Source organism: Puma concolor, chromosome E3 (genome assembly GCF_028749965.1).
Source record: "Puma concolor isolate L17-30 chromosome E3, mPumCon1.1.hap2, whole genome shotgun sequence".
NCBI lineage: Eukaryota > Metazoa > Chordata > Mammalia > Carnivora > Felidae > Puma > Puma concolor.
The window spans coordinates 12,287,694-12,310,789 of NC_141682.1; the positions used below are offsets into that span (position 1 = coordinate 12,287,694).

General features: G+C 49.1%; 1 long non-coding RNA gene across 2 annotated transcripts in view; it reads right to left on the reverse strand.

Annotated features, from left to right (window-relative positions):
- Positions 1-12,039, reverse strand: part of LOC147572978 (uncharacterized) — a 131,356-nt gene extending 119,317 nt beyond the window's left edge. For both annotated transcript variants that reach the window (XR_015245354.1, XR_015245353.1), the window contains exon 1: positions 11,865-12,039. This is a non-coding gene — a long non-coding RNA (uncharacterized LOC147572978). The remainder of the gene's footprint in view (positions 1-11,864) is intronic.
- Positions 12,040-23,096: the final 11,057 nt, after the last annotated feature.

The window sequence follows — 23,096 nt, forward strand, 5'->3', positions numbered from 1 at the left end:
AGATCGTTCTGCAGAACAGTCTCTCAATATTTAGTGAAATTAGATACGCGAATGCTCTCCAGCAAGGACTTGTACTTCTGAGCGTCTGTCTCCCAGGGAAATTCTCATACAACTCCACTGCGGCATTATTTGGGTTCTGGGGGTCAGAGGTAACCCCGTGGACAGATGATAGTGTGCAAGGAACTAAGACTGAGATGAAGGGGCGCCAGGGTGGCTCAGTCGGTTGTGTCCCACTCTTGATCTTTGGCTCCGGTCGCGATCTCACGGTCGTGGGATCGGGGATAAGTGAGCCGTGTGCTGACAGCACGGAGCCTGCTTGGGATTCTCTCCCCCCTCCCTCCCCCCCTCCCCAACGCGCACCCTTTCACTGTCAAAATAAATACGTGCCCTTATTTATTTACTTTGAAAGAAAAACAACAAAAATAAAACCGAGATTAACATCACTCTGAACCTGAGCCCATAAAAGGAGAGAGGCAGAAACAGACTGAAAATTGAGGAAAGGCATTTCGGACAAAGGGGATGGGGCCTGGGAGAGAGGAAGTGTGTTGCTTCCTGAATGTCAGAAATGTTGGCCCTTCTGCTGCATTGAGTGTGCCTGGAGGGCAGTGGAAGAAGTCGGGGATGGGGGGGCAGGGGTCGGGGGGAGAATGTAAAGGGCCTTGTAAGTCATGCTAATGGGACAGACATATTATAGTCCGGTTAGAGACATGGCCATATTTGGATATTTAAGCTAATCACTCAGGTAGCAGTTGGAGCAAAGAGCTAAAAGGAGGTGATGTGTCATGTGCTAAGGGCCGGTGGAACCCTTGTAGCAGTAGGGAAGTTCTCACTTTTCAGCTGTATTTTCCCTTCCATCGATAAGTGAAATGGCAATGGCCTGCGAAAAGTGTCACTAAAGTGCCCAGAGCCCCACCTCTGTCCATCGCTCGGAGGCTTCTCCTGTCTCTTCTCCAAAAGCCACGAAGCTCTCCTCGGAGATCTTTGTACCCTCCAGTCAAACTCCATCAGTCAACTTCTTTGAATTGTCTCAGTGCAGTCTCAGGACTGATGGGTGAAGTGGGCCTGTTTTTCACCTTTCAGACCACCCACACTTGCTCTGATTCACACTCCTCCTCCCTCCTCGGGAAACGGAGGGAAGAGATGATTCCCTGTCTTGGTAACACACACAGACTTTTGAGGGAAGTCTTTCCTGGGCTCTAACACTAGCAAATCAATCGATGTATTTACCATAGTAACAAACTCCACACGAGAAACCACACAAACATCCCAACAGATGCAGAGAAAGCGTTTAACAAAACCCAACATCCACCGTGGATAAAAACTCTCAACAGCTTAAGAATAGAGGGAAATTTCCTTAACTTGGTAAGGACATTTAAGCAAAACCTGTAGCTATCATCATTCTGAATGGTGAAAAGCTAAATATCTCCCCCCTGGGATTAGGGACAGGACAAGAAAGAGATTGGCAAGAGACGGGGGGGGTGTTGGGGGGAGAAGAAAGAAAGAAAGAAAGAAAGAAAGAAAGAAAGAAAGAAAGAAAAAGGAAGGAAGGAAGGAAGGAAGAAGAAAGGAAGGAAGGAAGTGAGGAAGGAAGGAAGGAAGGAAGGAAGGAAGGAAGGAAGGAAGGAAGGAAAAAAGGAGAGAGAGAGAGAGAAGACATTCATATTGCAAAGAATGAAGTAAAATTGCCCTTATTACAGATGACGTGACAGTAAAGGAGATCAGAGTAGGCGACCCAAAAGTATGTCACTTTGGCATGCAGGTTATTTTGAGCTGAAGGCAACTTAGAACCGACAGATGCATAAAGGAGCCTTCCTGAAGCTTCCCTTGTCTGACTAAAACCAAAAACTTCTGAGAAAGGAAGCTGCTAGAAATCCCCTCTCCAGGAGACGTGTATGGCCATGAAGAAGACACAAAATGGGCATTGCGATGAGTCTGTACAAACAAGCCTTACTAAAGTAACCTTTCTCTTCCTTTAGTTTCCCCACAGGTTTGCCTTCCCACAATTTACTGCCCCTGGAAGCCCACACTCCCCTTTGCTTTGTCCACCTACTTCTTATCACATTTTGTTAAAACGGCACATAAGCTTTTGAGTCCAAGTGCCTCTTTGGGTTTTTACTGCTCTTCTGTGTATCCTCCTTGCATGCAGAATTAACAACGTAATTAAATTTGTATTCATTTTTCCCCCCTATTAATCTTTCTTTTATCAGTTTAATTCACTGCCCCCACGTACAGAACCTAAGGAGGTAGAGGAAAACCTTTCCCTCCCCTACGATGAATGATGTAGAAAAGAGGATAAAATCTCCAAAAACGTAATAAGTGAGATCACATGGTGGCAGGATACAAGCTCAATTTACAAAAATCATCGTAATATTATGTGCCGTAATTGAACAATGGTAACTTGAAATTAAAATACCTTTTACCAAGCATGAAAAACATGCTAAGTCCTCAGAGAACATATGACAAAAGAACAGACCCATACACCAAGAGTACAAAACACTGAGAAGCATCACAGAATTAAATACATGGAGGAACTGCTGTGTTCGTGGGTCAAAAGACTCCATACGGTTAAGACGCCCGTTCCCAAACTGATCTATGTGCGTTCAATACGATCCCAATTGAAACCTCCGTGAGCCATGTGTAGAAACTGACAGATTCTGAAATTCATATGTTAAAGCAAAGCGCCTAGAACGGCAGAACCACGATGAAAAAAAACTAGAAAGCATTACTTGATTTCGAGACTTCTTTGAAAGCTACGGTAATCGAGATAGTACGGTATTTGTGTCAGAACGGGCAACTAGATCAATGGTACACGAGAATCCAGTAACTGACCCACATTTATATGGAAAAGTGGTTTTCAACAGGGTGCCAAGCAATCCAGTGGGAAAATGACAGTCTTTTCAACAGACGATGATGGAACAAGTTCATAATCACACACACACACACACACACACACACACGCACAGATGTCTATCCATCCTTTTCAATGTATAGAAAAACAACTCAAAGGGGATCGTGCAACTAAACGCCAGACCTAAAACTGTGTAAGATCTCGACGAAAACATCAGAGAAATTCACTGCAATGAGCTTGGGTTACCAAAAGACTTCTCGGGGATGATACCAAAAGCACCACCTATAAAAGAACAAATTAAATACATTGGCTTTGATCAAAATTAAAAAGTCCTGCTCGTCAAAAGGTGCTGTTAAGAAAAGGCACAGACCGGGAGGAAATATTTGCCAAACACAGACACGATAAAGTGCGTGCATCCAGAATATGGAGAGAACTCTTGACATTCAATTAAAAGAAAACAAACAAGAAATTGGCAAAAGTTCTGAACAGACACTTCAAAGAATATGTAAGGCTGGCAAGTAAGCATGTGAAAATATGTTCAACATACCAGTCATCGGGGAAATGAAAATTAAAGCCACAGTGTGATACTCTTACACACCTAATCAAGGCTGGCTTCCCGAAGGAGGTGTCATTTGATCAAAGGCACGAAGGGTACCATGTACCATTATACACATTTTTACGTCTCTGTGATCTGTTTGCACACATATAACCTCTCTGTGGAATATTCAGTGTGTTCTCTTATATCTTTTCTCACCAGCTTACCTCCAGCCTCCAGCATAGTGCTGAACGGTCTTAAGCCTTCAGTGAATGAGAGTCACAGGCGTGGAATTTTATTTGTTTATTTTAATGTCTTATTTATGTTTGAGAGAGAGAGGGCGTGAGAGCGGCGGAGAGGCAGAGAGGGATGGAAACACAGACCGTGAAGCGGGCTCCAGGCTCTGAGCTCTCAGCACAGAACCTGATGCGGGGCTCGAACTCACAAACCTGGAGACCACGCCTGAAGTCGGAGCCACCCAGGCGCGAAAGTCATGGGATTTTAGATTTGCAAGGGACTTCAGAGATCAGCTAGTTCAAATTCCTCATTCTATAAGCAATCGGATTGCATCTGAATGCAACCAAGCAAAAAAGCAAGAAGAGAGTCAAGTAGGAAGCAGGTTTTCTGACCTCATGGTGGCCTCAGGCTAACCTCTTAAACTTTGTGGGTTTCAGTTGTTTTATATGTAAAACAAGAGAAAACTGCCTGAGGACAGTGGGCTAAACCCGAAATCTCCCCTCCCTCACCAAGGTAAAAGCATGAATTCTTGTATGTTCCTCCTTATAAAGTTTGAAGAACATTCGAGGTTCAGAACAGAAGTTACTTATCTTATAAATCATTCTCTCTCTCTCTCTCTCACACACACACACACACACACACACACACACGCACGCAAGCACACACCAAATCTACAAAGGAAGATGCACGGACTTGGAAAAACCAATTCCGGAAAACCCGGAATTCCTAGAGTCCAGATTTTAAAGCCGGCTCCTGCTTGTGACCTTGGGGGTGACCTTGAGTATGTCAGAGCGTGCTGAACCACATCTCTTCTTTACTGGATATCCTCACACAGAGATCCCGAGATATCAAAGCATGAGCCTCTTGTCCCCACCACTCAGGGACCAGGACCAGAAGCTAAGAAACGTATCACAGATGCATTTGCAGCGTCTCTGATCCTGTACTAAATGTTACAGTTAATTCTCCCCATTCAAAGGAGTTACATGCCATTAAGTGGCAGTAAACACTGAATTAGCCAATCCTAGATCGCTGCTTCTACAAAAAATACATACAGAGTTTGGGGCGCCTGGGTGGCTCAGTCGGTTAAGCGTCCGACTTCGGCTCAGGTCATGATCTCACGGTTCGTGAGTTCGAGCCCCGGGTCGGGCTCTGGGCTGACAGCTCGGAGCCGGGAGCCGGGAGCCTGCTTCGGATTCTGTGTCTCCCTCTCCCTCTGCCCCTCGCTTGCTCATGCTCGGTCTCTGTCTTTCAAAAATAAACAAATGTTAAAAAATATTAGAATACACACAGCTAGGTTTCGGTGAACCTCTGGATACAGGTCTAGCAACTGATCAATGCATAAGTTTGTTTTATGCGTGTTTCTGTTTAAAGACACCTCGGTTGGTCTATATTGTTTATTCACTACCACTGGACAGTGCTATAACTCCTGCCTTCACCAAGGCTGTCTAACACATCACAACCTTCTTCTAGACGGCTCCCTGACACTGTGCTCGGGAACCATTTTAAGTAACAAAATTACCACCACCACCACCACCACCAAAAAAACAAACCAAAAACGCGATGAAAAAAAAATGGCACTCAACAGACCCCGAAAAATGGCCTGAGGTCTGAAACAAGGAGGCGGAGTGTCCCCTTGTTCAGCCGGAGCTGGGACACTGGGTGAATACACAGCCTGAGCTGTACATTGGGGGAACCAACGTTTTTGCTTCTCTGCACACACCAGCAAGTGACCGTGAATGTACTTTGAATACTGCCCTGGGGGTTACAAATACATTTTAGAGAGTGAGTGGGTGAATTTGCAAATACAGAATCCACGGTCGGCGAGGACCAGTGGGACCGCTGGCACCTTCCCGCTTCTAAGCTTTCCTCTGTACGTTGGCTGTAAGGAGCCCGAGAACGATATTTTGCAGGCTTCCTCGTCCACCGGATTATTATTTCGATTCCACCAGAGGCAGGAACTCGCATCGGATGTGGAAGGTGGGAGAGAAGCAGGGACAGTTATAATCCTTGGACGTAGGTGGGCAGGTGTGTGGGTTTCAGCAGAAGGCTGTGTGACGTTTTATGAAGCTTGCCAATTTCCTGTGGTTCCATTTTCCTGTGAATCACCTGCCTTGGGTGACAGTTGCTTACAATTCCTCCAACGGCCCGATATCCTGCTGATGGGCACCACTGATGATTCCCTCTGATGTGCGTAGCTCCCGCTTCGCCGCAAGTTCTCTGGAGCACCTGTGATATCGTGATTTATAATAAAATATATATTTGATTTCATCCCTGACACAGAGCTCCTGAAACCTTGGTCAAGTCCTAAGTGATAAGAACGCGAGGGGCATCTTTCATTCTAACGTGGTGGCTCTGGGTGAGCTCTGGGATGGGGACTGGTCCCCGGAAAGACCAAGCCAGGGGTCCAAGCTTGGAATTTTCAGCCCCACCTTCCATTCTCCAGGGAGGGGAGAAGAGCTGGAAATGGAATTAATAATCGATCGTGCCTCTGTGAAAATCCCAATAGTGCTGGGTTCAGAGAGCTTCTAGGTCAACGACCACATCCACGCCAGTAGGGACAGACCTTCCTGTGCTTGGGACGCTCCCAGAGCCTGCCCTATGCAACTCCTCATTCGGCTGTTCATCTGTATCCTTTCTCATTTCCTTTAATGAACGGGTAAACATAAGTAACTTCTCATGAGTTCCATGAGCCACTCTAGCAAATGAATCGAATCTGAGGAGGGGGTCCCGGGAACCTGTGACCTAGAGCCCATCAGTCGGGACAGGTAACAACCGGGACATGAAATTGACTTCTGAAGGGGAGGCTGGTCTTGGAGGACGGAGCCCTTAACACGAGGAATCCGACGCTACCTTCAGGTAGTTGGTGTCAGAGTCGAGGGAAATCAAAGGACACCCAGCTGGTGTTTCAGACAATTGCCCGGTAGAGGACAGCTCCGCACATCTGGGGTCAGAAGGGTCGTAGGTGTGGCAGTGACATGAAAATAAAGGACACGCAGGAGGAAGGACTGCGTTTTTACTCTTCAGCACCCAATTCCCTGCATTCAATCCCTTCCTGACAATATCTGGAGTGGTTTCCGTGTCTCTGCCTAAAATCACAACAGCAAACCCATATCTGACCATATCGCTTGGACTGACACTAACTGATTTGTTTGGAAAGAAGACAGTTGGGGACAAACGTTCCCACTGAGCGTCTGAGATGCGAATTCCTCTGTTATCATTTCCATTTGCTCCACGTTGACGGTCAGGTTTTGAAAAGCATGTTCAAATGATTTGTGTTATTACATATTCAGATAAGGCACACATTTACACGTTGCTTATGAAGACATGATGCTAAGTACTGTAGAAAAGTGATCTGATTCGATCCTTACCACAACCCAGCGGGGCAGTAGCTTTTACGAAACGAGTCTCATAGAAATTAAATTCCTTGGCCAGAGTCGTGAAAATAGCAAATGATGGAATGGTGGTTCAATACAAAGTTTCCCACAATGACCTCACTGCTGCTTCGGACAGCTGAATCCTTCTCAATGAATCCATATTCCCTTATTAGTCTTTAATAATGGGGTGGGGATCAAAGAAGTCAGGTTTTGATGTTAGGAAAGAACAATTTGTGTATTTTACATTTTAATCGGATGCTCACAGTTAATGACAAGGGACCCACGTTCTCAATCACAGATACGATATAAAATCAACATGAATTGGAGACAACTACTCTGCCTTGCACATCCTTCCTCGTTTAGTCAGAAAACGATTGCCCCCTTTTCAAATGTGCAAAGTGCAGGTGGGTATGGAGAAGGTCTCCCCTGGCTAAACCTTGATAAGGCGCGTGATACGAAACACTCCTCAATTGACTGTCAATTCTGTCCAGGCTCTGGGGTTGTATCACCAAAAAATCCGAGTTTATTTACCACTCATTTGTGCCTTGACAATCCCAACAATATTATGGGCTGAATGCCACATATTCATTTAGTAATAAACATTTAGGACCACCTCCGCGCTTGAAGTACCTGTGCTCATAGAGTGGCGGGGAAGACTATTTTCATGGATAGACACGAACACCGCCTGTATGCCGTCTGGTCTGTCCCTTTATGAGACTCTTACAATCTTTCATGGCAAACATAGAGAATAAAGCTTTGAGCTCTTGCCTTCCTAGAAGGAAGGAGAAGCCTATTGTTAAGGACTGAATGTTTGTGATCCTCCAACATTCATATGCTGAAGCCATCAGTGAGGCTGTTTTTTTTTTGGAAACGGGGCTTTTGAGGAAGTAATTAAAGTTGAATGAGGTCATAAGGGTGGCGCCCTGATTCCATCAGATTAATGTCTTGCCTCCTGGCTGGAAGACTGCAGAGAACCTATCCATTCTCCCTCAGCAATGCCAGCCTTAGGTTTCCAGGGCAAGTCAACCCAGGGTCTACAGGGAATTCATACATGAGAAAGGAGCTAGAACGGCTGAGGCAGAAGAGGGTCTAGGCAGCTTGTTTTGTTTTTGATTTTAATGTTTATTTATTTTTGCGAGAGAGACACAGAGTGTGGGGGGGGGAGGGGGGGGAAGGGCAGGGAGAGAGGGGCACAGAATCGGAAGCGGGCTCCAGGCTCCAGAGCTGTCAGCACAGAGCCCGATGCGGGGCTCGAACTCACGAACCATGAGATCATGATCTGAGTCGAAGCCGGACGCCCAACCCACGGAGCCACCCAGGTGCCCCTAGGTGCTTTAACTTCCGAAGCGTAGGGAATAAGGTTGGCCTAACCTGGAAGGCTTCCAGGGAAGTGACCGCAGGCTCCCGCCCCAGGGTCCTGGCATGTCAGTATCTTCAGCTCCGCCCTGGCCCCGCCCCCCCCCCCCCCCCAGTTTGGTAGGACCCGTTGGCCTGACTGCCCCCCAATTCTCCGTACTTATCCGCTCACACGACAGCAATGAGACCCCTTTGTTTCTCAAAAACGTCTCTTCTCAGTGCTCTCTGCCACCCTCTGCTTCCTCTATTCTTAGACTCTTAAATAATCGTGAATTGAACATGAACAGTGACCGCTTGCCTACAATGTGCCGCGGAGGAGAATCGATAACCCCACACCAGATGATCTTGTCGTTAACCGTCCCCCCGTCCCCCCCAAAAGCGTGTCTGCTCGCGATTCTCACATTTACAAAAGGCGGAGTCGGCGTTATCAATATCAAATTCATCGGCAACTCTAGCGGTGAGGCTGGGGGTGGGGGGGGGGGGTGGGGTTCCGGATGAATTTCCTGAGTTGAGTGCCATCCTGCCTAAAACACCGACAGCAGTTTTTTGATTGCCTGACCAACGCCAACGAGCCGCAAGCCTGAAATTTAGACATTTATTTCCAAGTAGCGAATTTGGGGTCAACCGTTTCCGTGCACTTTTCATTCCTAAGTACTTAGTCCTTTGTGCTGCGAGCCAGGAGCCCCTCAGGTCTGCCAAGGGGGGGACATCAGTCATTTCATCTGGCCTCGGTTTTGCAAATGTTCTAGAGCCTTGCTGTCCAACAGAGTAGCCACTGGCCTCACGTGGCTATTTAAATTAATCAAAACGTAATGAAATTAAAAATCCATTTCCTCCGCTGCCCCAGCTGCATTTTAAGTGGCTGGTGGTTACCGAACGAGACAGCACAGGCGTATAATATGCCCACCGTCACAAAAAGGGCCGCTGGAAAGCCCTAGTGAGGACCGCAGCCGAGATTTGTATTTTGTCCAGGGCTTAAGAGCAAATGTTCCGAATCAGGCGAGCCTGAGTTGAAATTGCGACTCTGTCCCGCTCATATTAGCTGTGTGACCCTGGGCCAAGTTGCTTACCTTTCCTGGGCTGGAAGGTCCTTATCTGTTATACGGAGATAGCGACACTTCTAGGGTAAACTGCGACATGTTTAGCCCCAGCCAGGCATCTGGGGACTATGCTTCCCCATCCGGCTGGCTTTCTTGGGCAAGTTAACTTGAGACCTTTCATTTCTGAAAGGTACACAGTACGGGAGGTCGGGAACGTGGCATTTCATCCCGGTAGGAGAGCCAGCACCGTGGGATTCGTGCAGGACATCCAAAGGAGTGTGAGCATAAAGAAAAAGCGATTAAAACTGGCCTATGGCCGTCTAGTTTGTGTTCCCTTTAAAAATATTTGACTTTCGGGGCGCCTGGGTGGCTCAGTCGGCTGAGCGTCCGACTTCGGCTCAGGTCACGATCCCACGGTTCCTGGGATCGACCCCCGCGTCGGGATCTGCACCACGGTCAGCGAGGAGCCTGCTTGGGATTCTCTGTTTCCCTCTCTCTCTCTCTGCCCCTCCCCTGCTTACACCCTCTTTCTCTCCGCCCCCCCCCAAGATAAAGAAATAAACAATTAAGAAAAAGGATATGATGGGAGCACCAATAAGAGTCAGCAGACCTACAGTTTGTTCCCTGAAATACGGTACCTTACCCTGGGGCCCCCAAAAGCATCCTTGGTGTCTTTATGTCATAGACAGGGATATCTATAAAGTGAGACTAATGATTTCTGTCCTGCCCACATCACAGGTTTATATTAAGAACCAAATGAACCCCTGCACGTGAGGTGCTTTGCGACTGTGGTGTTTCCCTCCACCAGTGCCCCCCCACCCCCCTCCCTCCGCCTCGGCCTCTAGACGACAAGTTCCTGAAGGCAAGTACCCTGACTCTTTCATTTAGGACTTTTGCAAATACTATTGTGCATCCAATCTTTCTTCCTTACGAACAGAAGCCCAAGAGGGCGCTCCACAACGTATCAGGACAAAGCCGATCACGGCAGCTCTGTCCCCTGTCCGGGTCCCCTTGTACCTTCGGGCCCGACCAGGCCCTTTATGTCTTGGCCAATGAGACATAAAGGGAATTTGGCTGAGAGCAAGTGACGTGGGGAAGTTTATGCTTTCTTGAGGAAAAGATCCCAACAGCACGCTTGGCCTTTCCTTCTTCCTGCCTTGACGGAGAAGTGATGGCTGGAAGTGCAGCAGCCACCTTGAGAGCGTGAGGAAGAGGCTTAGTGATAGCAGACGTATCAGCCCAAACATCATACAGCCTATTAGCTAATACCGTAAGTATCTGACTCCGGGCTTCTTGATATATAAGGAAAAAAAAAAAGCCCTTGTTTATTCAACACACTTTTGTTAGGTTTGTTGTTACTGGAACCAGTAACCAGTCTTAACTGACATAAAGCTCCAGCTGTGCACCTGCCAGTAACTGATCAGTAGCAGGTCCTCAAAAACGGTGTATGAATGACCCGACAAGCGCATGAATAAACACAGGGGTCATCAATCTTTACACCCTCTGCAGCACTTAGCTCTGAGCCTGGCATCTAATAAGCACGCGATAAATATCCGTTGAATTCAATTGCAGAACCAAAAGTGATCATTTAGCACACCGAGGAAAGGAGCCAGAAATACTTCTCTGAAAAACCCTACTGCCCTTTGAAAGAACACAACACAACCTGCCAGATCTCGGAGTTGAAGGAAATACGAAATTGAGAACATCTAGGACCCAGAAGCGGGGCTCCAATTTAGAAAAAGCCTAAAATAATACCACTCATCACTCTTGTCCCCTGGCAAAGTACAAATTACCGGCTTGGAAAATTCCTCCAAGCTTGAGGGTGACACAGACCTTAGCCTAAATAGGAAAAGCCCTCGTGGCCTGCTAGGCCTGCTTTCCAAGGACGGTTTACTGGGGCTCCACAAAGTCCAGAAAGTCCCACACAGGGCGCCTGATTTAAAGCGATCGCTGCCAAGAGTCAGAAAATGTAGCAATGCTCGGGAGCAGAGAACATTCCCAGGGCAGGCGGAGGCCGCTCCCTGCGGCTCCCCGGCTGCCAGCGCGGAGCACGAAGGGGTCCCTAAAGCAAAGACTGGCCTCTCCTCTAATCCCCCCTCCTCAGTCACTTCCCTACCTTCAGCAGAAGAGACCCAGGCCCACCTCGCCCTCCAAGGAGCTCGCTCTGCAGACAGCCTGGCCCTCCCTCCAGGAGGCATCGTGTCTGGTCCGCTTTGGGCCCCCCGGTGAGACGCGAGGATGGAAAAAAACAAAACAAAACAAAACAAAAAACAGCGGGCAGATTATGGAGCATGAATTATTAATTCCTATTAGCATATGAAAATGCCCTCAGCGGCTAGCACTGCCGAAATATTGCTCATGGCAGCTAGGCCCGCGTGCGTGGAGCCGTCTACACTCATGGGCCCGGACACTGAGCATATGCTCAAACAGCGCAGCGATGATTATGGAGTGGCCGCTCCGCCCCAGATGCTCACCGCGTAGGTAGAGAGGCAGCGCAGGTATTCGGGTCTGATCTTGCCCGGCTGATTCTGATGCCAGAGCATCTAGAAATGAATTCCTTTTCGTGAGCCAGCTTTCTCGTCGAGAAAATACCGTTTGGTAGCATTCGAGCCCAAAGACTAGACGCGGCTCTGAAGGGAAACCGCGCAGAGAAAATGCATCGCTGGGTGCAGCGCACTTGAGCGAGGGAGAAATCTACAGGCGCGGGCGCGCCCACGCTGATCCAGACGCGGTTCCTCCCCGCGCTCCCCGGAAAGGGGAAACGGAGGCTCGGAGGGGACATGCGCCAGCGACAAAGCCCGCAGGCTGCCAGACCTGGAGGTGCCCGGGTTCCTTCTCTGGGAGCCCTGTCAGGAGGTTGGGGTAGGGCAGAGAACCACGCCGGGAGGGGGTCGGACGGGTGCAGCGCTCTAGAACACCTCCGCCGCTCTCCCCACGGCCCTTCCTCGTCCCTAGCCCAAGCCTTAGTTCTGGATCTGACCCCTGAGTGCAGGAATGGCGTGCCTCTTCTGGGAGTCCTCGGGGTCTGCTGGCCCAAACGTCATCGAGAGCTAAAGAAAACCTGTCGTGAGGCTGAGCGCAGGCGCTCATGAGCTGCTTTTCTCTTTCCTTTGTGGCAGCCTTTTATAGGACCCTATGTCCGGAAAGTCCAGGGGCGGAGGCCGGGGCGGCTGCAGCCACCAGTGGGCTGTGTGGTCTGACGTACCTGCGTGAGATTGGGGCGGTCTTTAAAAAGAGCACGCTGGGACGCCTGGGTGGCCCAGCGGGCTAAGCGACTGATGTTGGCTCAGGTCACGATCTCTAGGTTTATGGGTTCAAGCCCCATGTCGGGCTCTGTGCTGACAGAGCCTGCTTGGGATTCTTTCTCTCTGTGCCCCTCCCCAACTCGTACTCTCTCTCTTTCTCTCTCAAAATAAAATAAACTTCAAACAAACAAAAAAAAAAGATGGAACACAGGTCACCAGGGCAAAGGTCATCTCTGAGATGATTGTGGCTGGTGATCATATATCCAACAAGAAAAGCATGAGTTTAGACTGTGGACAGGGGTGGGGGGAAGGGCGGGGGGGACGGCTTGGGAATGAACAGAAGAAAGAGAGACTTGGGTGGGAAGAAGAATCTAGCATGTATCATCCATCAACTCTCCAAATCAGCTTACGGATACTGGTCACTCCCTCCCCACCTGATCGCCACAACCATCGCCACTAAAAGACCCTCGAACCTCTTGAAGATCTTTAGACCAGGGAGTCCCGCATAGCGGACATTTGTGGAGTTTGGGGCTCTTTTGATATGGCGTCTTGGTTTCCTTTGGGGAAACCGCTTCCCTCCCGCGAGACAGCCACGAAGCAGGGACGCGCATCTGAGCCGGATCAATCAGACGCTTCGCAACAGAACGTGAGTCCTGAGCAGTGACGGTGGGCATGAAGGTGATACCCGCTCGGTTACTCCAGCAGCTGGGCTCTGGTGGGACTGGCAAAATCCATGCTACCTAGACCCTCGGGTGCCCTTGGTCCTCACTCTTCAATATTCCCTTCACTTCTTGGAGCTCTCCTTCCTCCAAATCGCCATAAACAATAAGCTAAAGCAGCTAATGATGCTATTGTCCACGATCATCTGGAATCTCACAATCCCCGTGGGCCAATCAGGCTGCTGCTAATACAGACACTATAAAGCGTACAAAGAAGTCAAGGACGGGAGGCTAGGGTGGCTACGACAAACAGGGGCTTGGAAGTTGGATGTTGATCTGACAACCTTTCAACAGGTTCACCCTGGCCGCTGTGTTAAGAATAGACGAGAGCAGGGCAAGAAGAGGAAGAGGCAGGCTTGTCAGGAGGACAAAGCGGTTGGGGGACTTTCCCACGGGCCTGAGAGTATTTGTAGCCAGTGTAAACGCTCACCGAAAGGCCCCTTTCACTGAGGATGGACCGATGGGCTCTTCCTTCAGTATCAGTCCCCCTCCTCTGCAAGTAGCCAAGTACCAACGACAAAAGCCAGTGGCCAAAGTGGCAGCTACGGGACTAGGGATGGAGGGGAGGAAGGCTCGGCGGTATGGACTTCCTCTCACCAAAGCTCTCTTGTCACCTGCTGCCACTCTCGACTGACCGGGATGCTGATATTTGTAACCAACCGTAGACATGAGGGACATCAATATGATAAAATACCTCGAGGAGGTCATCCAGCTGCCTGGTGGCAGGTTAATTGCACCGAGCCACTCCTGTCACCGGGGCCTCTGCAACTTGTCCTGATGGAACGGACCTTCATTCCGGGTTTGGTTTTGTTTCTTCTTCCTGGCCTGTCAGGCCTCTGCCAGCCCTGTCATCTGTCAAGTCACCGAATACATTATCCACTGTCTCACACAACATTGCTTCCGACCAAAGAATGTACTCCCGGGGCAGAGAAGAAAGGCAGTGAGCTGATGCCTGTGCGATCCACTCTGATCATGAATCCCATCACCCAGAAGCATCTGACTTTACAGCTTGGTGGAAAGGCTCCCGGATGGCTCAATCACAGCGCCGGCTGGAAGACAATACCTTCTAAGTGGGAGGCCGTCTTTCCGCAGGTCGGGCACCAGGGTCCAGAACGTGGCGTCTAGAGCGCACGGGCCCAGGAATGCGGAGGGGAAAGCGCCAAGGGCACCCCGCCCGGACGTACCCGAAGACCCGTTTGTAAACGCGTTTCTTCCGATAGCCTTGATTCTGACTCTCTTAGGACAGAGAGTGGAATTGGAAGCAGAGACTGCCCACCCAGCTATTTCCTGCTACTGATTTTACTGGGACGAAAGCGGTCACCCCGTTGGCGGGGACGATCAACTAGAGTAGTAAAGGGAAATGGGGCCGCTGGTACCAGTGGCGAGGAGGCAAAGTACAGACAGAGCTCTGTCTGGGACAGTCACACCTCTCTGACCTGGGGCAAAGGTTCACGGGCAATGGCAATAACTCTGCACAGGCAGATACACCACAGGCTAAGAGCCGTCAGGATGCAGAGTCGGGTGTTTGTAACCTGTCAAAGGGCCCCCCGTTGGCCGAGGTCCTGGGAAAAGGGGAGGGAAAGTAGAATGAATCCTAGAAGAGGGAAACATTATAGATTGGCGGGACATCAGCTACTGCCCCATGAGCAGTTCAAACATTCGTTCGTTCATTCATTCATTCCACAAGCGTTTATTGAGCATCTCCTATGTGCCAAGCACTGTCTGGGCCAAGGGGCAAAGTAATGAACGAAGCAGACAAAATTCCCTTTCTTCATGGAGTCTGTGTAGGTGACAAATCCCGTAAAGAAACGAAATGTGTATCATGCTACAAGGTGATAAGAAATACGCAGGCAAATAGACACAGAGAAACCGAACCGCATGTTGGAGGAGGACGTAGGCCTTGGGGTCAGGGCCGGCCTCCCTGAAAAGGTGACCCTTGAATAAGGACACCAAGGGCTTGCAGATGAACAAGCCGCGTGTGGAGATTTCCAAGTAGGAGAGGTGCCAGGTGCACGTGTGCTATGGTGGGGACAAGCCAGCCATATTGGGGGAGGACTGAAGAGGCCAGGGTGGTTGGAGTAGGGTTAAGTGTGAGGGATCGGGCCACGAGGTCAGGGAGTCATGGGGTCCAGATCATGGATGTCCCGCAGGCATGCTGAGGAGTCTGGCTTCTTGCAGAGCATACTGGAGGCCACTGGGCGTTAGGGCAAGATGGTGGATGTTGATCTGACAACCTTTCAACAGGTTCACCCTGGCCGCTGTGTTAAGAATAGACGAGAGCAGGGCAAGAAGAGGAAGAGGCAGGCTTGTCAGGAGGCTATGGCAGTAAACCTAGCAAGAGCCGGTGATGTTTGAAACGGGATTTTGTAACAGGGAAAGGAGGTGGAGTGCTTGGATTTCATACATGTAATTTTTTTTTTTTTAATTTTTTTTTTCAACGTTTATTTATTTTTGGAACAGAGAGAGACAGCATGAACGGGGGAGCGGCAGAGAGAGAGGGAGACACAGAATCAGAAACAGGCTCCAGGCTCTGAGCCATCAGCCCAGAGCCTGACGCGGGGCTCGAACTCCCGGACCGCGAGATCGTGACCTGGCTGAAGTCGGACGCTCAACCGACTGCGCCACCCAGGCGCCCCTCATATATGTAATTTTTAAGTTTATTTTTGAGGGAGAGAAAAACTGTGAGCAGGGGAGATGCAGAGAGAGAGAGAGAGAGAGAGAGAGAATCTCAAGGAGGCCCATGTGGGGCTCGAACCCATGAACCGCAAGATCATGACCTGAGCTGAAACCCAGAGGTGGACGCTTAACCGACTGAGCCACCCAGGCACCCCATGGATTCCATATGTATTTTTGAAAGTAAAACCAGTGAGACTTACAGACAGAGTGATATAGAATGAGAAAAAGAGGGGGTCAAGGATGTCCCCAAGGCTTCTGGCCAGACCCACAAAAATAGAAAAATTGTGCAGGTTGTGGGGACAGATCAAGAGTCACTTTGGACACCGAAAGGCAGACGTACAGAACCTACAATTGGAGATCGATACGGTGCGTACAGATAAGGTGCATGGCTGATGTCATATATGCATTTTTGTATTTTAAATAATTTCCCTTCTCTTTCCTCTTTTGTTTGCCTCACATGGCATGTAGGCTGGGTGGGTGGTAGTTAAATTAACCACCGACTTCACAGACCGCAAAATATTTAGGTGGGCTCTCGCAGGAGCCCAACCTACCGACTGTGGTCTATGTGTGGAGCTTTGCCTTTCTCTCTGGAATGGATTTAGCCTTCGTTTTCCCAATGGACAGAGCTCTCAGCCCTGAATCCAGTCTAGTTGCCTGTGGTCTTGTCCTTTTGACCTAATTCCAATAAAGCTTTTCCATCCAACCAACAGAGGATTAAACCTTGATTGCTCTTCTTTATTGGAGTTTGCTTTCTTGGAAGGGTCTCCAAGGATCAGAGTGAATGGAGACGTGGAATCGAAGCTTATACCTGGAAAGAGTCAGGCTGGGCAGACAAATATCCTGACACCTATGAAATCCAGACTATCATGAAAGCAAAGTAAGTCTGAGGTCAGTAGCAGAAGCCCAAGAATGGCCGAAGGACTCAAGATCCGGGGAGAATGAATAAGGGGTGTGCAGGACGATGGGCTCATGGGAGGGCAATGAAGATACATGCCAGAGGGAGAACGGACGTGTTGCTCTCAGCTGGCCTTGTTCTCTCTATACTGAGTCACATGGATAATCTGGATCCATTTAGCGCCCAGACACAATAAACCCCCATTGTCTCCACTGGAGTGGTTTTCCTGGGTCTACCATTTTGACCGCTCGCCATAAGCTTCAGGAGCCACATACGCCTTCCTCAGCTCTTTCAAGACTGCACCTAGACCACCACTGGCCATGTTCTTTGCACGTGAAGCCTTGAAAGCTTGGCACCGAAGGCTGGTGAGGCCAGCGTCTCCCTGTCCCTGTGCTGTCCTCCCTGTTCCCTCCCTCATCACCTTGGAAATGAACCACGGTTGTCAATTTCCTGTGCAGAGTGACTTTCGGAGACGTGCTGGGGAGCATTTTATTGAAGTCGGGAAATTGGAAAGCGTCTCAATTTCTCTTACACCGAGATTTTATTATTTCCTTTGAAGTGAATTTTCAAATACACCAGACAAGTCTCCGCTCAAATGGAAGCATGAAAATGCATGTAAAAATCAAAAAGAAGAGGTTTTTTTTTGGCTTCTCCCATTTTGTATCCTCTATGCCCTCGCTTGCCTGTCTTGCATGCGTTAATGGAAAGATCACCTCTGCATATCCATAAGCGACGGCCAAACAGCACCAATACCCCAGGGAAAAAATAACCATGAGAGTTTTAAGGTCTTACTTCACTCGCCAATTTTAGCTCTTTATCCTTCCGAGACTGTAGTCCTCTTCCGAAAATGTTGCTTTTTTTGATTAACATTTTTCTACATGTTCCACGGATCCGCGTGTATTACATTCGTAAGACAAAACAAGGAGCTACTGTAACTACAAACCGAAGGCCTTTGGTAGAATGGAATAAGGAAATGATAGTCTTGGACTTGGAAGTGACATTTTAGGTCGTCAAGAATCCTCTCGTAGCACCTGTGACAGATGAGGATCCTTCCAAAGGAAACTCCAGTAGGCCAGAGTCAGGGGAATTGTCTTTTGGCGTTACTAGCCTTCTGGAGCTAATTAGAAAATGTCTCCATGACAGGGTCAGGCCCACAGTCACCTCCCTGTGCTGGTGTTCCTCAGCCCCAACCACCTGGTGTACTGAGGGACACCGCAGGGGAAGCTAAGGTAGCTCTGGGTCTGATGGAGCCAGAATGCCCCTCGGCGGCCTCGGTCTCAGTGCCCAGTGGCACTTGGGACAAAAGAACCTGGTCTTCCGTGTACATCATGCCCCCTCTCGCGGAAGCTGGTACAGGTGTTACCCGTACAGATGCCTGCTCAACCGCAGCTGAGCCCGCCATCGCCTTTAAACACCGTGTCACAGCGTCTGGGGCACACTGCTGACGTCGGCTCAGCCTCTGTGACTTCTGAGGGCGGCCTGGTGATCAATCTTGGCCGCCCCTCTTCCCTCCTGACCCTCCGTGGCCCCCCATCCCAGGCATGCCGCGTGCACCCGTGAATCTTTACGGATACGTGTCAAGATCTGGGGAGAACAAGTAAGGGTGTGCAGGACGATGGGCACACAATCTGATCCAGCCTGGTCTTCGGTATTGACCCCAGGCACAGACAATCATGGATCTCCTGTTCCGTGGATGAACACAGAGCAGCAAGCCCTCCAAGATTTCAGGGGGGTGGGGGGGGGCTCATTTCTAAGCAATCCCAGACCTAATCCCTACCCAAGAAGGAGACAGCCTTCACCGTGCCTGGAATGGGGACTATCCACCCTCCGGCCGGGACATCGGAAGCCAGCCTTCGGCAAGGGTAACTGACTCATTTGTTGCAGTCAAACTCCCCACTCAGTCCACCTGCCATTATTTCTTGAGAAGTTAGCGTTTCAGCGCTGGCCTTGTTACTGCTCGCCCGAATGCAGAAAACTCCACCCCACACAAGAAAGGAAGCTACTTTTCAATGGAAGAAACACAGTCGTCCGGTTCCCTCGTAAGTACGTCCAGCTCAAATAAAATGAATGGAAGAAGGGCAGGGCAGAGTTTAGGAACACTTAGTCCGTGGGAGATCGTCTAGATAACGCTTTCTCTTTGGCCAGGATGGTTCAGAAATCCCACAGGGCCCTCCAGCCTAATGCGTGGGGAAGCCCCATGTCTTTGGAAAGAAGACCTTGTGTTCATTCTCCAAAAGAAAACTACAATTCAAGTCCCCATGGGGTCAACATCTTTCATACTCTCCGCAGCGGGTGTATTCTATTAAACGAGGTCTAGAAGTTGGCTGTCAGCTGCGCGGATCTACAGGCTCGGAAGCTCCAGTTCTCCGAGGTGGGTCTGATGAGCCAGCCCTGTGGGGTCAGGAGACCAGCAGGGCATAGTTCCGGGAAACTGACCCCAGGGACGTGACCATCTCAGCTTCCTGGATGCCTACTCAACACAGGCACTCACGATTAAAATTAGCCATTATCTTGTACGTAAAACGCTTTCAAATGGACGCCTTATATTATTATCTCTACCCTGCCTGGTTTATCTGCCTAGTCTTTGTGATAAAATCCCAACTTTTTTTTCTATCCGATAAGCTGCCTTTCAATCTAATCCATCAGTGGCCTGATTTAATGGGGAGCTAGCGAAAAGCCAGGTAAAACGATATGATAAAAAAGCGTCAACTCAAAACTCACCAGTGCTAAATATTGTCTCAAGCCCAGAGATCGTACGTCGGCGCCCACCGTTCAACGTGCGCTGTGATCCGTCTCTGGTCCAACGTTTCCAACCATGACTTCCGTACTCATATTTTGTATTTTGAGGCACCTCTTACTTTCTAGGTCCGCACTTTTCTTATTTTCTTCTGGGAAATAGGCTTCATATTTTATCCCCACCCCTCCTCTTCTTAGCACAAATGTTCTTTCCCAAGTCCGGAAGGCAGATTCACAAGTGATATCCTTATTCTTACAAATTCCGTGTTTTCGTATGACCCCTTACCCCCTTCACGGCCCTCACGACTGGTATGGGAGTGGACGTTCAACCTGAACTGGCCTCTCTCACAGGATTTTAGAACTTGAACCAGAATCCGGCGGGTATGCTAACGGGAGAGTGGCACCACGGTTCCCACCAGGAGGAGACAGAGAGTCTAGAAGAATACAAATGACAAGCTGAGAGAATCAGAGACGGAGGTGGTCACAGTGAGTCCTGGTGATTTTCAGGCCCCTTGTCCCATTTGCCCCTGCGACTAGCTATTCCCCTGCCAGTCTCACAACTCTGTGAGCCTCACTGTTAATCTCCATTTTACCTGAGCTGTGGCAAGTGGATTTTTCAGTCACTTGCACCCAACATAATCCCAACGAGCACAGGTGATAGGTGCTTTTTCGCCCATCCGCCGGCCTCCGTAGGTGCTGCTTCCTCTGCGAATCCACATTCCCTTATCACTAACACACAGAAGCCTACCTTTCTTTCAAGACCAAGTTTAAATGCCAAAACCTTAATCAAAAATGGCAGCTGATATTCTCAGCTGAAGCGACCACACTCTCCCTGCCCTACTATACTTACCATATCTTCATGGCCATTATAACCTCCCATATAATAAAGCCATGTATGTACTTGTCTGATTCCCCCCCACCCCCTGATCTTCCATTAGTTGCAAAGTTCCTTGAGGGCAGAGATTGTGTGGCCATTGGTTTGCTAGTCCTCATAATATTCAGCACTGGACAGTCACGTGAGAAGAAATACTCCCTTAGCTTTTTCCTTTTCTTTTCTTTTCTTTTCTTTTTGAGTCGTATCTACGTCCGATTCTTCCGGGCCTGGGAGCCGAGTTCTGGAAGCAGTTGCATTTCCTAATCAAGCAAATTCCCTCCGACAACACTGTGTTCTAAGCGTGAGTTTCAAGCTCCCAGAACTTTGCCCACCCCAAGACCACTTGACCTACAGACTCTCTTTGCTCAAAACAGATATGAAAGGGCGCCTGGCTGGCTCAGTCGGTGAGGCGTCTGATTCTTGGTTTCGGCTCAGGTCTCCAGCTCACGGTTGCCTGAGTTCGAGCCCCATATCAGGCTCCATGCTGACAGGGTGGATCCTATTTAGGATTCTCTGTCTCCCACTCTCTCTGCTCCTCCCCAACTCACGCTGGCTCTGTCTCTCTCAAAATAAATAAACTTGGGGCGCCTGGGTGGCGCAGTCGGTTGAGCGTCCGACTTCAGCCAGGTCACGATCTTGCGGTCCGTGAGTTCGAGCCCTGCGTCGGGCTCTGGGCTGATGGCTCAGAGCCTGGAGCCTGTTTCCGATTCTGTGTCTCCCTCTCTCTCTGCCCCTCCCCCGTTCATGCTCTGTCTCTCTCTGTCCCAAAAATAAAATAAACGTTGAAAAAAAAAATTAAAAAAAAAAAATAAAATAAATAAATAAATAAACTTAAAAAAAAAAAAAACAGGCATGCAAACATACCATTTCCGCAAAGCACCATTACCTAAGGGGACCTCCCTTCATTTTGAGCCACTATGATGATGGGATGATGGTGGCAGTTGGCCGTCCAAATAGTAACCCTCAGGAAAGTTTGAGCCAGGATCAGAGCATAGGATCAGCCTAGGATAGGGAAACAAGAATCAGAATCTACAGGAGTTGCTACCCTAAGAGCTCATCAAGATTGCAAACTTTGGAACATCAGCGGTGCAGTTTGAACACAGCTCATGCTTTTTTTAATTTAATTTAATTTTATTTAATTTTATTTTATTTTATTTTATTTTATTTTATTTTATTTTTTAAATGTCTATTTATTGTGAGAGAGAGAAAGCACGTGACCGCGAGTGCGAGAGAGGGTCAGCCAGAGTGGGGGAGAGAAGAGAGAGAGAGATTCCCAGGCAGGCTATGAGCTCTGTCAGCACAGAGCCTGATGCGGGGCTCGATCTCATGACCATGAGATCACGACCTGAGCTGAAATCAAGAGTCAGATGCTTAACCTACTGAGCCCCCCCCAGGAGCTCCGCAGCTCACGCCTTGAGCTGTCGTGTTACCTAGTCTTGGAATGACCGTTCCAATCCTTCTTCCTGGACTACTGAAATCGTTCCTATCTTTCGGGGTGGTCTCAAACCCCACGTCTCCCTTAGGCTCTCTCTCTCTGTCCCCACCACCTGGGGCATTTCACCCTCACCCACCCCTCCACGTACCCCCATTCCCCACTCTTGTAGCGCTTACTGATGAAAAGCATACATCTGTTTCGCTTTTCATTTGTGCTGCCCGAGTCTGTCTCCCCGAGTAACGCACAGGCTGGGGCCCGTTCTTTTTGGTGTCCTACTTCCCAGCATGGAGCCTGGCACAGATTAGGTTCTCAGTCAATATTTATTGTTGGTATCATCCCGTAATTAGACGATGACAACGGGAAATATTTACCTTCTTGCATCGAGGTAAAACTGAACCTGATTAAGCAAGGCAGATCGGTGTCTGGGCAACTCCTGTGGCCTTCCGGCAGAGGAAAAATTGATAACTGGTCTAAGCAAACACTTCCAACGCTAGCGCCGTTTGCTCAGTGACGATAAATATGTCGGCATTGTCATTTTGTCTGTCATCCGCTGTTTGTTTCTTTTTGCTGGATTGCGGTATCTCGAGATCCTGTCATTCCCTTCCGTGAAAACCAGCGCTGCCCGGAACGGAAGACAATAAGCAGACTGGACAAATAATACGTGATTGATTAGTTGATTGACTCAGTTAATAAACATTTCCTCAGCTTCCGCTGGCTGCCAACGATACATGAACTAGGATGATTTCTTGAAGGCTCTCAGCTCAGACGGTCGTATTGTATTACAGCTTGTCGTTCATGAATGCGAATTGCGACGGAGACATTTATCAGGCCGACATTGATCAAGTCAATATGGGAACAAAGCAAGGGGGTGAGGGCTTCTGCTCCAGCAAGCGCTTCACGCAGGAGGCGGTATCTGAGCTTCGTTTGGCAGGTGCATTGGCCGCCCAGAGGAGAAGAGACTTCAGGCGAAGGGTGTCGGGCGAAAATGTCATGATTTTATGCCTCAGTAGAGCATGGCTGTGTTCGCCCAGCAAAACCAGCCCATCTAATGCCTTACGTGCAACTGAATGGGTCCTGACCCTGAAGAGGGCACATAGGAGCGAGTGACAGCCAGCCACAACGCATC